Source organism: Pocillopora damicornis, chromosome 5 (assembly GCF_964200805.1).
Source record: "Pocillopora damicornis chromosome 5, jaPocDami1.2, whole genome shotgun sequence".
In the NCBI taxonomy this organism is placed as follows: Eukaryota; Metazoa; Cnidaria; class Anthozoa; order Scleractinia; family Pocilloporidae; genus Pocillopora; species Pocillopora damicornis.
The window spans coordinates 8,800,619-8,812,976 of NC_142674.1; the positions used below are offsets into that span (position 1 = coordinate 8,800,619).

A 12,358-nucleotide genomic window follows, 5' to 3' on the forward strand; every position below is an offset into this window, starting at 1 on the left:
TGTGGTATTAACTAGCACTAAGGTATCACTTAACGAAGTATCCTCTTTAAATTACATATTGCATCACTTCTAGTGATTTGTTTAACTTTTAAGCTACCTTTATTTGAAAACAAGCGATTGCATTGTTATTGATATTGAACGTTTTGCTGTTAGTATGAAATGCTTTTGTTATAAACGGAGAGAATCGTTTTAATAGAGTGTGGGTTAATTCAAATTAATAATTTTCTTAAGTGTTTTCGATTCGTATGAGAAAAAAAAAACGCCATTTGAGGGGTTCATACTGTGGTGGACGGAAACAGTTTGTTATGGCAAAATGGAATGCTTGTTTAAAAAACGGACGAAATGAGAGCACGTATGAGCGCTTAATTTTGCACGCTATCCAAACACAATTAGTTGTATTTAACATAATGTAAAACTGTCTGTTTAATATCTACAATAAAAAAGATTAGAGGCTTATCTTATGACTATTTATTAATTACCAAGTCAGTTTAGATTGAAACCATTCTGTATCCTCATCAATCTTTTGGATGACGTCATCAGTCTGAGGCGATGACCCTATCTATAAAATAGCATTTTCATGTATATCACTGACTGACATATCCACGTTCTTAACTTTTCACGCCCACGGACGAATGTGAAAACAGGTTTTTTGCCAACAAAAATAAACGGACGGACGGGAACAACTCTATAAACTTCCTCTGGGAAAAAGCTTTCCTGGGGGCACTCGCTGGTTGCGGGAAGGCCGGAATCTACTACGGTTTTATATAATAAGCTCAGTTATGTACGCATTCTGATTGGTTCTCACTTGTGATCTATTGGAGGACAGACGCATAGATGACGTCATCGTTAAAACTTTTTTTTTAATTCTTTATTATATAAAACAAATAGATTCCAAGTTGCCGTGCGTCTGTTCAGTAATAGATCACAGAGGACGTCAAAATGTGGTAAGAACATCAGCGACACACTCGGCTGCGCCTCGTGTGCCACTTTTTTGTTCTTACCACATTTGACGTCATCTGTGATCTATTACTGAACAGATGCACGGCAACTTGGAATCTATTTGTTAAGTTGACTATCCTTGAGACAATGACTAACAACAACAAGGTTGGCTCCAACATAGATTTATTCTGCAAGCTCTACTGCACTTTTTGGCCAAAGGAAACTCTACAAACCAGCTCTATTTAAGACCAAAGTACAAAGGATTAGGTAATGCCATGAATTATCTAAAGGATTACGTAATCTACTACAACGATTGGTTAGACAGGAATTTCGCCTTGTACAGGATGAATCACTTTCGAAAAGCTCTAGTAGATAACAACTACACAAAAGGACATGACAGGTGACGGTTACAGTTTAACACTAATTACAGTTATGATCTAATAATAATTGTTTACAGTTGACTGAATACGAACTGGTAGCACTCACGCTTTGCTGAACTTAGCAAGATCTCACAATTTCTACGTTGAATTTTATATATATATATAAGTGAAGGAATCAAAGAGGACGCATCGATTCTCTGTTACTCTGAGTTTCGCTCGTCAGACGAGCGTTTAGGCGCGAAACTCAGAGTAACAGAGAATCGATGCGTCCTCTTTGATTCCTTCACTTATATATACCCCAGCTCTGCTACCACAGCATTGAGCACTTTATGCCAAGGTAGACTCTGCCCCCACATTTATATATATATATATATATATTTTTTTTTTAGTGTTAGCATAAAAACTCGATAACTTAAAATCCTATCGTTACATTCCTCCCACCTTAAATCGAGACCTCCTGGTCGAGTGAAAATGAATCAGTGACAAGAAACTAAAAGCACAGCGACGTAAACGTATTAAGGGTGTTTTTTGTTTGTTTGTTTTGTTTTGTGTTTTATGGATTTTGTATTTGATTTTGTTTTGTGCCTGAACCGCGACATAGACCGAACAAGCCGAAATATAATGGCCTCGGGGGTCAGAAAGAATCAACAAGCAAGTAAGAAATGTAATTAAGTTAAAATACAGCGAGAAAAATGAAGATCAGGTCGAGGTTATTTAAAATGAAGATATCGCAGCCTACGACTGTTCGTGGGTGTAGTGGTCCTCGATTCAAGCAGCCAGGGAGAGAGCCTTTGACAATGTATCCAGAGTCGCTCGGTCGTTTAGTTCGTGTAGCAGCCTCTGGATTGCTGGGCATTCTATGTCTTCCAAATTGTGAATTTCCGGCGCTTGTTGCGGGAGGAGAGTCGCGACAAAACACGAGTTTTGGAGCCCTTTCGTCCAGATCCGGACTGGTGGGAACGGGAGACGTCTTCTGTGCATGAAAGCCAATTGCACTTGGCACAGTGCCCAGCGCAGATGGTCTGGCGCCACAATTGACAATTGACTTCGAGCTTGCTCCTGTTGTCGCCCATCTGTACAATTCGTTATTTACCGGAGTTATTCAAGTGCGCAGATGTCAGATCCTTTCCTAAGCAGATGCCCCCAATGTCAATCGGAAATGATATAAGACCTGTGTCATTAACTTGTCAGTTAGCTAAAGTTATGGAGGGTTTCACCCTTTCTAGAATTTCTCGCCCTATAATTAATAATCTTGATCCTAAGAAGTTTGCTGTAGCTGGAAAATCGACATCTCACGCATTAGCTGGGTCATCTGGAAGTAATAGGTCATGGTTTTACCAATTGTTAGATTGTTCAACCACTGAGTCTCAGTGCTGAGATAGTAACAGCCACCAAGTAATAACATTAATGGTGTATGGCGACAGTGTGAGAGAGTTTGATGAAACTGTTTGAAAGCAATCTTCGATGACGGCATCTAAGGTAACCGAGCCAGGTTGGCTGTTGCACGGTATGCAAAAGATTTCCAGGACAAAGAATGGTGGTGTCGTCTTCAAAAAAATTGTCCAGTTCTGGTGTTCTGAGCAGGAAGCGTTTTTTGTCACAGGTTAACAACAACAGGTCACTCACTATGGAATATATCTCCCCGATTTATCTTTCCTCGGACATAATACTATGCCGGCTAAAGACAATCGCAACCTTTTTATTATTTCTATAATTATTATTATTATTATCATTATTATTTATATTATTTTCTCTCTATTCAATATTTTTTTTTATCAATTATCAATCGGAGACCCAACGTGTAGCTTTTTAACCACGGGGTTTGCATAATAGAAGAGATCTAATTAACCACTTGAGCAAGTGCTTTATGAAATTTCCCACGACCTCGAGTCAGATATATCAATCTGGACTTGAATTGAAAAAATGACTTTTTCCGTATTTTCATTATTTTCGTTGAATTTCTGTGAAGTTGGCATGTCTTATTAAAGAGCATTCAATTAATTTCCTCAAAACAGAAATTAGTGACATGTATAAACTAAGAAATTACCAGAAAAAAGAAAAAAAAGCAATGAAATAAACATGTAAATACGTACAATTAAGCACTGACGGACGTGAAGATTATGTCTCACTTTTTCAGCGAAAATCACTTCCTTTCTCACTTTCTTTTCAATAAAACGCATGCAAATCCCGTAAGGATAGAAACAGTAAAATATCTGGGAGAGATGGGACAATTGACACAAACCATCCATGTAAATCACGGAGAATCCTAAAGGTGTGAAAGATACCAACTTGACGACCAGCATTCTAAAGGTGCGTGCGAATCTAACTTAAAATTCCAATAAAAAAGAATCCTAAAAGCGTGCCAGATCTTAAAATAATAATCCAATGCAAAAGAGTTCTGAAAGTGCGCGAGATATCAACGTTACAATTGAATGAAAGAAAAGCCTAAAGGTTTGAGCGATAGTTACGTAACAATCCAACGGAAGAGAATCTTAGAGGTGCGCGAGATATAAACGTAATAATCGAATGTAAGCCAGGCCTAAAATGCGCAAAACACTAATGCACCTTTCTAATGAAGGAGTATCCCAGGAACGCATGATAATCGAACGCAACATTTCAATGAAAAAGAATCCTAAAAGTGTGCGAAGTATTAAGGTAAAAAGATCCAATGGAAGAGAATACTAAAAGTGCGCGAGACATCAACGTAAAAATACAATGAAAGAAAATTCTAAAGACGTTGTGCGGGATACTTACGTAAAAATCCAAAGAGAGGGAATCATAGATCCGTACCATATTAGTACGGATATAATGGATAGGGGTACAAAGCTCAAAATTTTAACCGTCATCCGTAGAATTAATCACCACCATTGAGACCCTGTTACACACACACACACACACACACACACGCACGCACACACGCACACACGCACACGCACACACGCACACGCACGCACACCCACACCCACACACAAAAGATCTCATTTTGATAACGTTCGTGCCCCTCTTCATGGGGGTGCACTCTTGCACTTCTAGCCAGGCCTTCATTCTCTTCTTCTGGGGGCAACACTCTTGCACTTCCAGCCAAGCCTTCGTTCTCATCTTCTGGGAGCTACACTTTTGCAGTTCCAGCAAGACCTTCATTCTCTTCTTCTGGGAGGGAGGGGGGCACACTCTTGTGCTTCCAACCAGACCTTTATTCTCTTCTGGGGGCCACACTCCTGCACTTCCAGCCAGGTCTTCATTCTCTTCTTTCGGGGGGGTCCACTCTTGCACTTCCAGCCTGGTTTTCATTCTTTTCTTCTGCGGGGTACACCCTTGCACTTCGAGCCAGGCCTTGACTCTCTTCTCGTTGGATGCACTCTTGCACTTCCAGCTATGTCTTTATTCTCTTCTTCTGGGAGCTACACTCTCGCACTTCCAGCCAAGCTTCCATTCTCATCTTCTAGGGGGGTACACTCTTGCACTTCCAGGCAGGTTTTCATTCTCTTTTTCTGGGGGTACACTCTTGTTCTTTCAGGTTTCATTAGTTTGCTGCATTTTGTTTATAGAATTAGCTGGACAGCATTGATTCAGATAGTGAAGTGAATCTATTGAAACTAATTCAGAGACAGTAATTGTTGTAGTAAGAGCTCTCGTAAACGATTTTGGTTAAAAGGCACATCTTGAAGTCTTAATGAGCATCTGGAATATGATGAATTACGTGTCTGTCGTTTTTCAAAGGACAAAAATTTCATTTTAATTGATTCTTGCCATGATTGATGACTGGGTTGACGAAAGAGCGACCAACCAAAGTACACTGTCTTGACCTTAACGCATGTGGAAAGTCGGGCACCATTTCCAATCATTCAAGAGAGTTCAGAAAATTGGATTTCCATCTAATTGAGAACAATTGCCAAAACATTTCTCTAGTCTCTTTGGTCACTTTTATAATTATATTTATTATATTATCATTATTATAAATATTATATTATCATTATCATCATCATCATTATTATTATAATGTTCAATGGTGCCATGTACGAGCAGACGGATGGTGTGGCTATGAGATCCCTTCTTGGTCCCATACTAGCTAATGTGTTCATATCCCACATCGAGGTAAACCTTGAGCGACAGGGCAAACTCCCTTCTCTCTATCGAAGATATGTAGACGATACGCTCACCATCGTACCAAATATGGCAACAGCATCTAACATCCTGGACGTGCTTAACAAGGCACATTCCTCATGCCAACATTGTTTGTAAATCCATGATTTGCATCAAGGTGAATGGGATGCTCGGCTGAGTAAGGAAGGTCTGCGTGCGACAGCCAGCCTCCACACCTCAGAATGCCATTACGATCAGTTAAAGAGATTAAACTCACGCCTCCAATTCTCAAATTTCTTGTTCTGCTGCAAGGATATCTGTACATCGAGGATCCAATAGTGTTCTGCTTCCTCCATGTCCTTTGCCCCAGTTTCAGAGCCCGGTAGTAACTGTTGATTGTCTGGTGACAATCTTGCCTTTCGGTTATTAAGAAATCGCAAGACATGAGCTGTAACCTGTAGTGGTTGCTGAAGATTGCTGAACTGGCTAATATCAATGACACAGCTAATGATGGAATCGTTAGTGTTCACAAGAAGATTGGAAGATTTTAGGTTCCTTTGATTTTTTTACTGTCATTTCTGTTAGACATTCTTCAGGGATGTGCTCAGTGACAACAATGCTCTTCGACTCTTCCTCGTGTTGGCTTAACCATTCAGGACACATCACCCAAGGTGTGTTTTCCGCGAGCTGAGATGAATTCATTCCTCTTAATGGAACGTCTGCAGGATTGCTGTCCTTAGGGCAGTACCTCCAGCTCTCCACTGGGAGAAGGCTTCTAGTTTCTTTGACTCTCTTGTGTACAGACTGTTTCCATTCTTTGTCTATGCCTCTAATCCAGCAAAGTGCTACTTCAGAATCACTCCAACATGAAATCTTCTTGATAGGAACTTTATATTTCAGAGCCTCCTCAATGGCTGTGACTAGTCTCGCAAGTATGACTGCTGCTAAAAGTTCTATTCTGGGAATTGTTTGGCTACTCAGAGGGGCTACTCTTGTCTTGGATGCTACAAACTTCACATACGTGCGAGAGGCTTATGAACTTGGAGGTAAACAACAGCGCCATATGCCTTTAAGGAAGCATCACAAAATCCATAAAGATTGCAGCAGACCATTTCATTCCATGGTTTCTTGAAATAGCACCTCTCAACCCGAAGGGGCCAAGAATTCTGAAGACTTGCAACCAGCTTATCCCACTTCACTCTTAATTGGCCTGTCGTCCAAGTCGGCTCCACTCCAACAAAGATCTTGGAAAAGAACTTTAAACTACACGATAACTGGTCATATGAAACCAATTGGGTCATAGAATTTTTCTGCCACAGCAGCAATGTTGCTCTTGGTAGGTCTGTACTCTGAGGTTAGTCAAAAATTTTCCAGATTTTCCTCTACAAAATTCTACAGTACTCCAAAAATCTTTTCCTCAGATTTGCCGCTCTCCTGTGCGTCTCCTAATGAAGTCTTGGTGTATGACTGTTCTTCACGAACTATCAACTACCCTGTCACTGACCAACGCATCTTCGAGGATTCCGCTGTCATACATATCTTCACCAGTAGGTAGGATACGACTAATCTTGGACAACTCGCTCTCATTATCTTCTATTTGTCTCCTCAACTCGGGAGGATTCGTCACAAACGTTCTAAGATTGAAGCCCCCTTCTGCTAATCCGACTTTAGATTTGATGTATAGTTCGTAGGCTTCTTCGTCAGTGTCTCCTCCTGAGCTCAGATCATTCACGTAGATTGACCCTAAAAATGTCTCAACAAATGCAGGTTCCTCCTCTTCATATCTTTCCTAGTGGTGTTTCACAGTTGCATTTCGGAGAAATGGGCTTGACGACACGCCAAACACAACTCGTGCAAATTGCAGCACAATTATTTGAGGATACTCTTTCTCCAAATCATCAAACCACAAGAACCTCAAGACATCTCTATCTTCTTCTGATACTGACTTGTTCAGGAATGCCTTTTCAATGTCTCCAGCCAGTGCCTTTCTATGTGTTCGAAATCTCAGGAAGATGTTCATGATCTTCTGCGAAAGTACTTGCCCAGTGTATAGCCAAGGAGACTCCGTTTGACTTACAGGACGTATCACTGACAATTCTGAGTTTTGTTGTCTTTGTCTCTTCTAATGACAGCATGATGAGGTAGGCAGTGAACCCTTCCGACTTCACCAGAGTTGGTTCACTGACTTTCTCCACAAGCCTCTTTTTGATCTAGTCTCTGATCACGGCATCGTATTCTAGAAATACTTGTGGTTGTTATCTCAGGCGGTTCAACAAACTCATCCGGCATTTGTAACTGGTCTCATAGTTGTCTGGCAAAACTGGGTGAATGTTCCTTCATGGTAGATGTACTTCATACCTTCCTAGCTGAAAGGAGATTCTGTCAATGAACTGACTATAAACTGATTGTTCAGGACTCGATATTCCCAATGACTCCAGGTCCCAGAAGCGTCTGAACTCTCCAGTAAAGTCATTGTTCAGAGGTTGAGACAGATCGACAGCACATCTTAGGACATGGGAGCTGGAAACCAAGTTAACAGATGTGTCATAGTCACACGTTGAGCTCTCTATTGGGTCCACATAAAACCCAACCAACCTTGTATGTAAAGCTGTTGGACCCCTTTCTCTTCTTCTCACTTTTTCTGTCACGACTTGCCATTATTGATCTGATCCAATAGGTATGTTCACTTCTGCTGGCTCTGCTCCTGTTGAGTAATCGGCAAGGTGAATCCCATTGACGTGCTTGTACATGCTCCTTGCCAGGACTACTGACCGACCAGTTAGTGGTTCACAGATGAGTGGTACAGAATAGGGTGACATCTTCATATCTGTTCCATCAGGTAGTTTAACACCAAAGCAGAGAGCATCACAAGTCTGCAACTTCTCGTCTTGTGACCCAGATGTTTCGATCAGCATTGTCTCTTGACATTCAGCTAATAAACTTAGCTCATCCTTCAAACAGTTTGTGATGTACGATCTCTGACTCTCTGACTTTAGATCCCGACTTATAGATAATTTGCTCGGGTTTCGCACATTGTTCCCCTGTTCCAGTTTTCAGCAGGTTGCTCTCACAGATGCTGACATGACGACGGCCACCACATATGAAACATTTCCCGTTAGATTTGAATTCTCGGCTCAGATGGTCCTTCCTGAAGCACACATAACATCTTCCAATCTTCTTAAGAATATCTTCGGGCATCAGAAACGGTCTCACAGCTATCAGATGAATGAAGCTGCTTGCGATAGGTACAAGTTTGCTGCTATCTGACTTAGAAAATAGTGATGAGGCAGGGGGTGGGCCTTTCCAACGCGGTTTGTTCCTTCGGAATGGTGGGTCTGGCTGTGGATTGTGATTTCCCTACGCAGCTCTCTCCCTTGCTTCCAATTCTTGATAAATAACTGCCAACAGGCGGCCTAATTCCCAGTCCCCCCCTTGACCTCTCTGCCAACGATCAAACGTACTTCTTGTGGTACGCTTTTCATCAAAACAAATGAAAGCAAGCTACCATAGAATTCTGATAGTACTCCAAGAGCCTTAAGACCCTGTACTTAAACCTCCACTTAGTCAAGCCCCTTAGGTCATAAGTACAAAAAACAGGTGCCATGTTAATAAGGTCATCCATGTGTTTGTTCATAACCATCTGCTTGTTGTCAAATATGGTCTTCAAATTTGCATTTGTGATGACCAGACCTTCAATTGCCTCAGAAGCAGTTTTCGCCTGGAGAGAGTGAGATAGTTAAACTTGTCAACAGTCACTATTTAGAGTTCTTATGTATTTCTGCCGTAAATATGTCCCAGAATGAGCACCCCCCAATGATAATACTAACTTTAGGAGTTTAACTTGAGAGCCTAGATCATGCGCTTGACGTTGAGGTGAATCATTAGAAGGAATATTCACATGGCTTACAGACTGCGCGAGCCCGTTCGTGGGCTCATTTGGCAAGAACCAAATCTACGTGACTGCAGAATCGATCAATTTCTTCAATTTTGCTGACAATTTCTTCCTCCGTTGATAAATCGAGAATCGTTTTATCCAGTCCTTGGATAACGTCCAACTTCTCCCTTAGAGAGGACTTGTAGAAGACTAGAGTCGCTCGCTGTTTTGAAGCTTTCGACGGGTCGTCGCCCAAAGAATCAAGAATTTCGTTCGCACTCTTCAGTTTCCTTTCGGCGGAATTTCGATGTCCAGTTCTGAAGGCTTTTTTTCTGTGTAAGTTCCGAAGACATTGTTTAGGTTTCGTCGCTTGTAGATTTTACGTTGCTTGTAGAACTTTTTTAGCTTAACTTTTGTCGCCAGGTTGTTTAGAAAACAATTTGAACCCTTCTAGCCAGTCATGCATTTTGTCCGGGTAAACAGCTATTGAAGCTAGCTCGAGCATTTGAACTGCATCAACCAATTAGGATAGACTTCGTAACTTCTGCAGTTTTACTGCTTTTGCTGTTTAGAGTTACAACCATTTGAGTTAATTAAACCAATTTGACCAGCTTAACTACGTGAACAAACTAAATTATACAATGCAGTCGAGGCTATTAAGCTACTTACGCATTTTCACTAGTTGAACTCTTTAAGCTAGTTTGAGTATGTCAACTACCCGAATCATTCGAGCAAGCTTTTGCAGATTGTGCAGATTAAAGCTAGTTATGCATTTTGTTTGTTGAAACGTTTAAGTTAGATATGCATTTCTCTGGTTTAACCATTAAAAGCTTTTCAGGACTTTAACCAATCAAGATAGTACAATTTGTCTTGCTTAACTATTTTGGCTAGTTTGACTATTTAACCAGATGAGCCAATTAAACTAGTTTGATTATGTTAAAGGGTAGTTTTACATTTTGTGTAGTTGAACCATTTAAGCTAGTCATGCATATTTCCGGTTTAACTATTAAAGCTTCTCACGACTTCAACCAACTAAGATAGTACAATTTTCCTTTCCTTGCAAAGTCGTTTCGCTAGTTTAACTAAGTGAACTAATTAAGCTAGATTGTGCAATTTATGCAGTTTAAACCTATTAGGCCAGTTATGCAGTTTGTGCTGTTGAACTATTTCAGCTAGCTTGACCATTCACTCACTATTTAAAGATATATTGCGCAATTGGTGCAGGTTAAAATTTTCCTTAGTTTGTCTATTTAACCAGTTGAACCAACTAAACCAGTTTGACAATCTTAACCACCTCAACCAGTTAAGCTGGATTGTGCGGTTTGCGCTGTGAGCCTTTTAGGCTACTTGTGCGTTTTGTTGAACCATTCAAGCCAAGTTAACCATTTGAATTACTTCAACCAATTAAGATGGATCGCGCAGTTTGTGCAGTTAGACAGTTTTCCCTAGATTTACTGTTTTACCAGTTAAACCAATTAAGCTAGTCATGGACTTTGTGCGGATGAAGCATCAAAGCTGTTTTGACTATTTCTACTACTTCACTCAATGAAGTTAGATTTAACTGTTTTCCCTAGTTTGACTATTTAACCAGTTGACCTAATTAACTTTGCGCGATTGTGCCGTTTGTGCAGTTGATTAATTGATGCCTGTTTGGACCATTTTAATTGCTTGCAGCAATTAAACTAGACTGTTAAGTTTTCGTAGTTGAGGTATACATGCTAGGTACGCATTTTGTGCAGTTGAACCATTTAATCTAGTTTATCTAGTTTGACCATTTGAACTGAGTTAACCAATTAAGATAGATTTCGCAATTCTTGTAGTTTGACTGTTTTCCCTAGTTGACCACTTAACTAGTTTAACCAATTAAACTAGTTTGATTATGTTAACTGCTTGAATCAATTAAAATCACATTGCGCACATTGTACAGTTGCGCTATATTGAGGGCAGTTACCGTTTTGTCCGAAAAATCGTTGAACGGAACAAACTGTACAATCTCATAAATGGGTGAAGTAGTTCAAATGGTCAAATTACCTTCAATTGCTAACTGCATAAACCACACAACCCAGCTGAATTGGTTCTGGTAGTTTAAATGATCAAAGCAGCTTAATTAGTTCAACCAGTTAGACAGTCAAACCAGCGGGAACAGTTAAATGCACAAATTTCACGATTTATCTTAATTGGCTAACGTCGTTCAAATGGTCAAACTAGCTTAAATGGTTCAACTGGACATAGTGCATAACAAGCTTAAATGGTTTCATCGCAGAATCTTTATAATGAAGGTCAGTTGGTTCAAGAAGTTAAAAAGTTAAACTAGCTGAATTGATTTGACTGATTAAGTCCCATTTAGAGCTATAAAGGTTTAAAGAAAAACAAGCAGAAAACCTTTTTTGCGGTGTGACAACGCTTCAAAAGCGCAAAAACGTTGTTTCTGGTTAGATAGCTCACATCACTGTGACCAGCTGCAAACAGGCAAAAGACCGTTTTTCGCTGCGATAAAGCTAAAAGTAGCGTCATTTAGCAAAAAAAAAGGCCAAAAAAATTTTAAATTTAAAATTTATATAAAACTTTCAGAGAATCAATTTTGAAAAGCTAAGACGAAACCCCCCTCTATTTCACCCCCTCTCCTCTATATACTGGAGCATCAGGAGCTTCCAGAGGCAAAATGAAGACAGTGGATATTTCAAAACAGACGCAAAACTCTCCTCCATTTGAACGTTAAGACCATTTCTCAAGCAACCTCTACTCCAGACTGAAATAGCGTTGTTTTCATGTTAAGTACTGTTTCTAGCGTAATTGTTTAGTGCAGCTGAGGAAAGAAGGTTTTGACCGAAAGGTAACCTAATTCATAATTATGTAAGATTGATCGACCCTTCACCTCAACCGAGAGTGACAGGAGAACGTGGTCTCTTGGATGTAAGTCTCCTGAAACATGTAAAAAAAGCGATTTTTGCACTTCGGCAAGCTCTCTTACGCCCACGTAACGTTGATTTGGTTAGATCAATGTCGTGGAGCTAAGTATGTAAATTTATGCACGGCATCATCATGCAGACAGAGTCAACTCCGAACTTTTCAACACTTTTAT

General features: G+C 40.2%; 1 protein-coding gene across 1 annotated transcript in view; it reads left to right on the top strand.

Moving 5' to 3' along the window:
- Window positions 1–456, top strand: part of LOC113680901 (fibroblast growth factor receptor 3-like) — a 41,589-nt gene extending 41,133 nt beyond the window's left edge. Inside the window, exon 19 of the mRNA XM_089207598.1 lies at window positions 1–456. This exon is cut by the window's left edge and continues 597 nt beyond it. The gene's annotated coding sequence lies outside the window, so the exon portion shown is untranslated.
- The last annotated feature ends 11,902 nt before the right edge of the window (window positions 457–12,358 follow it).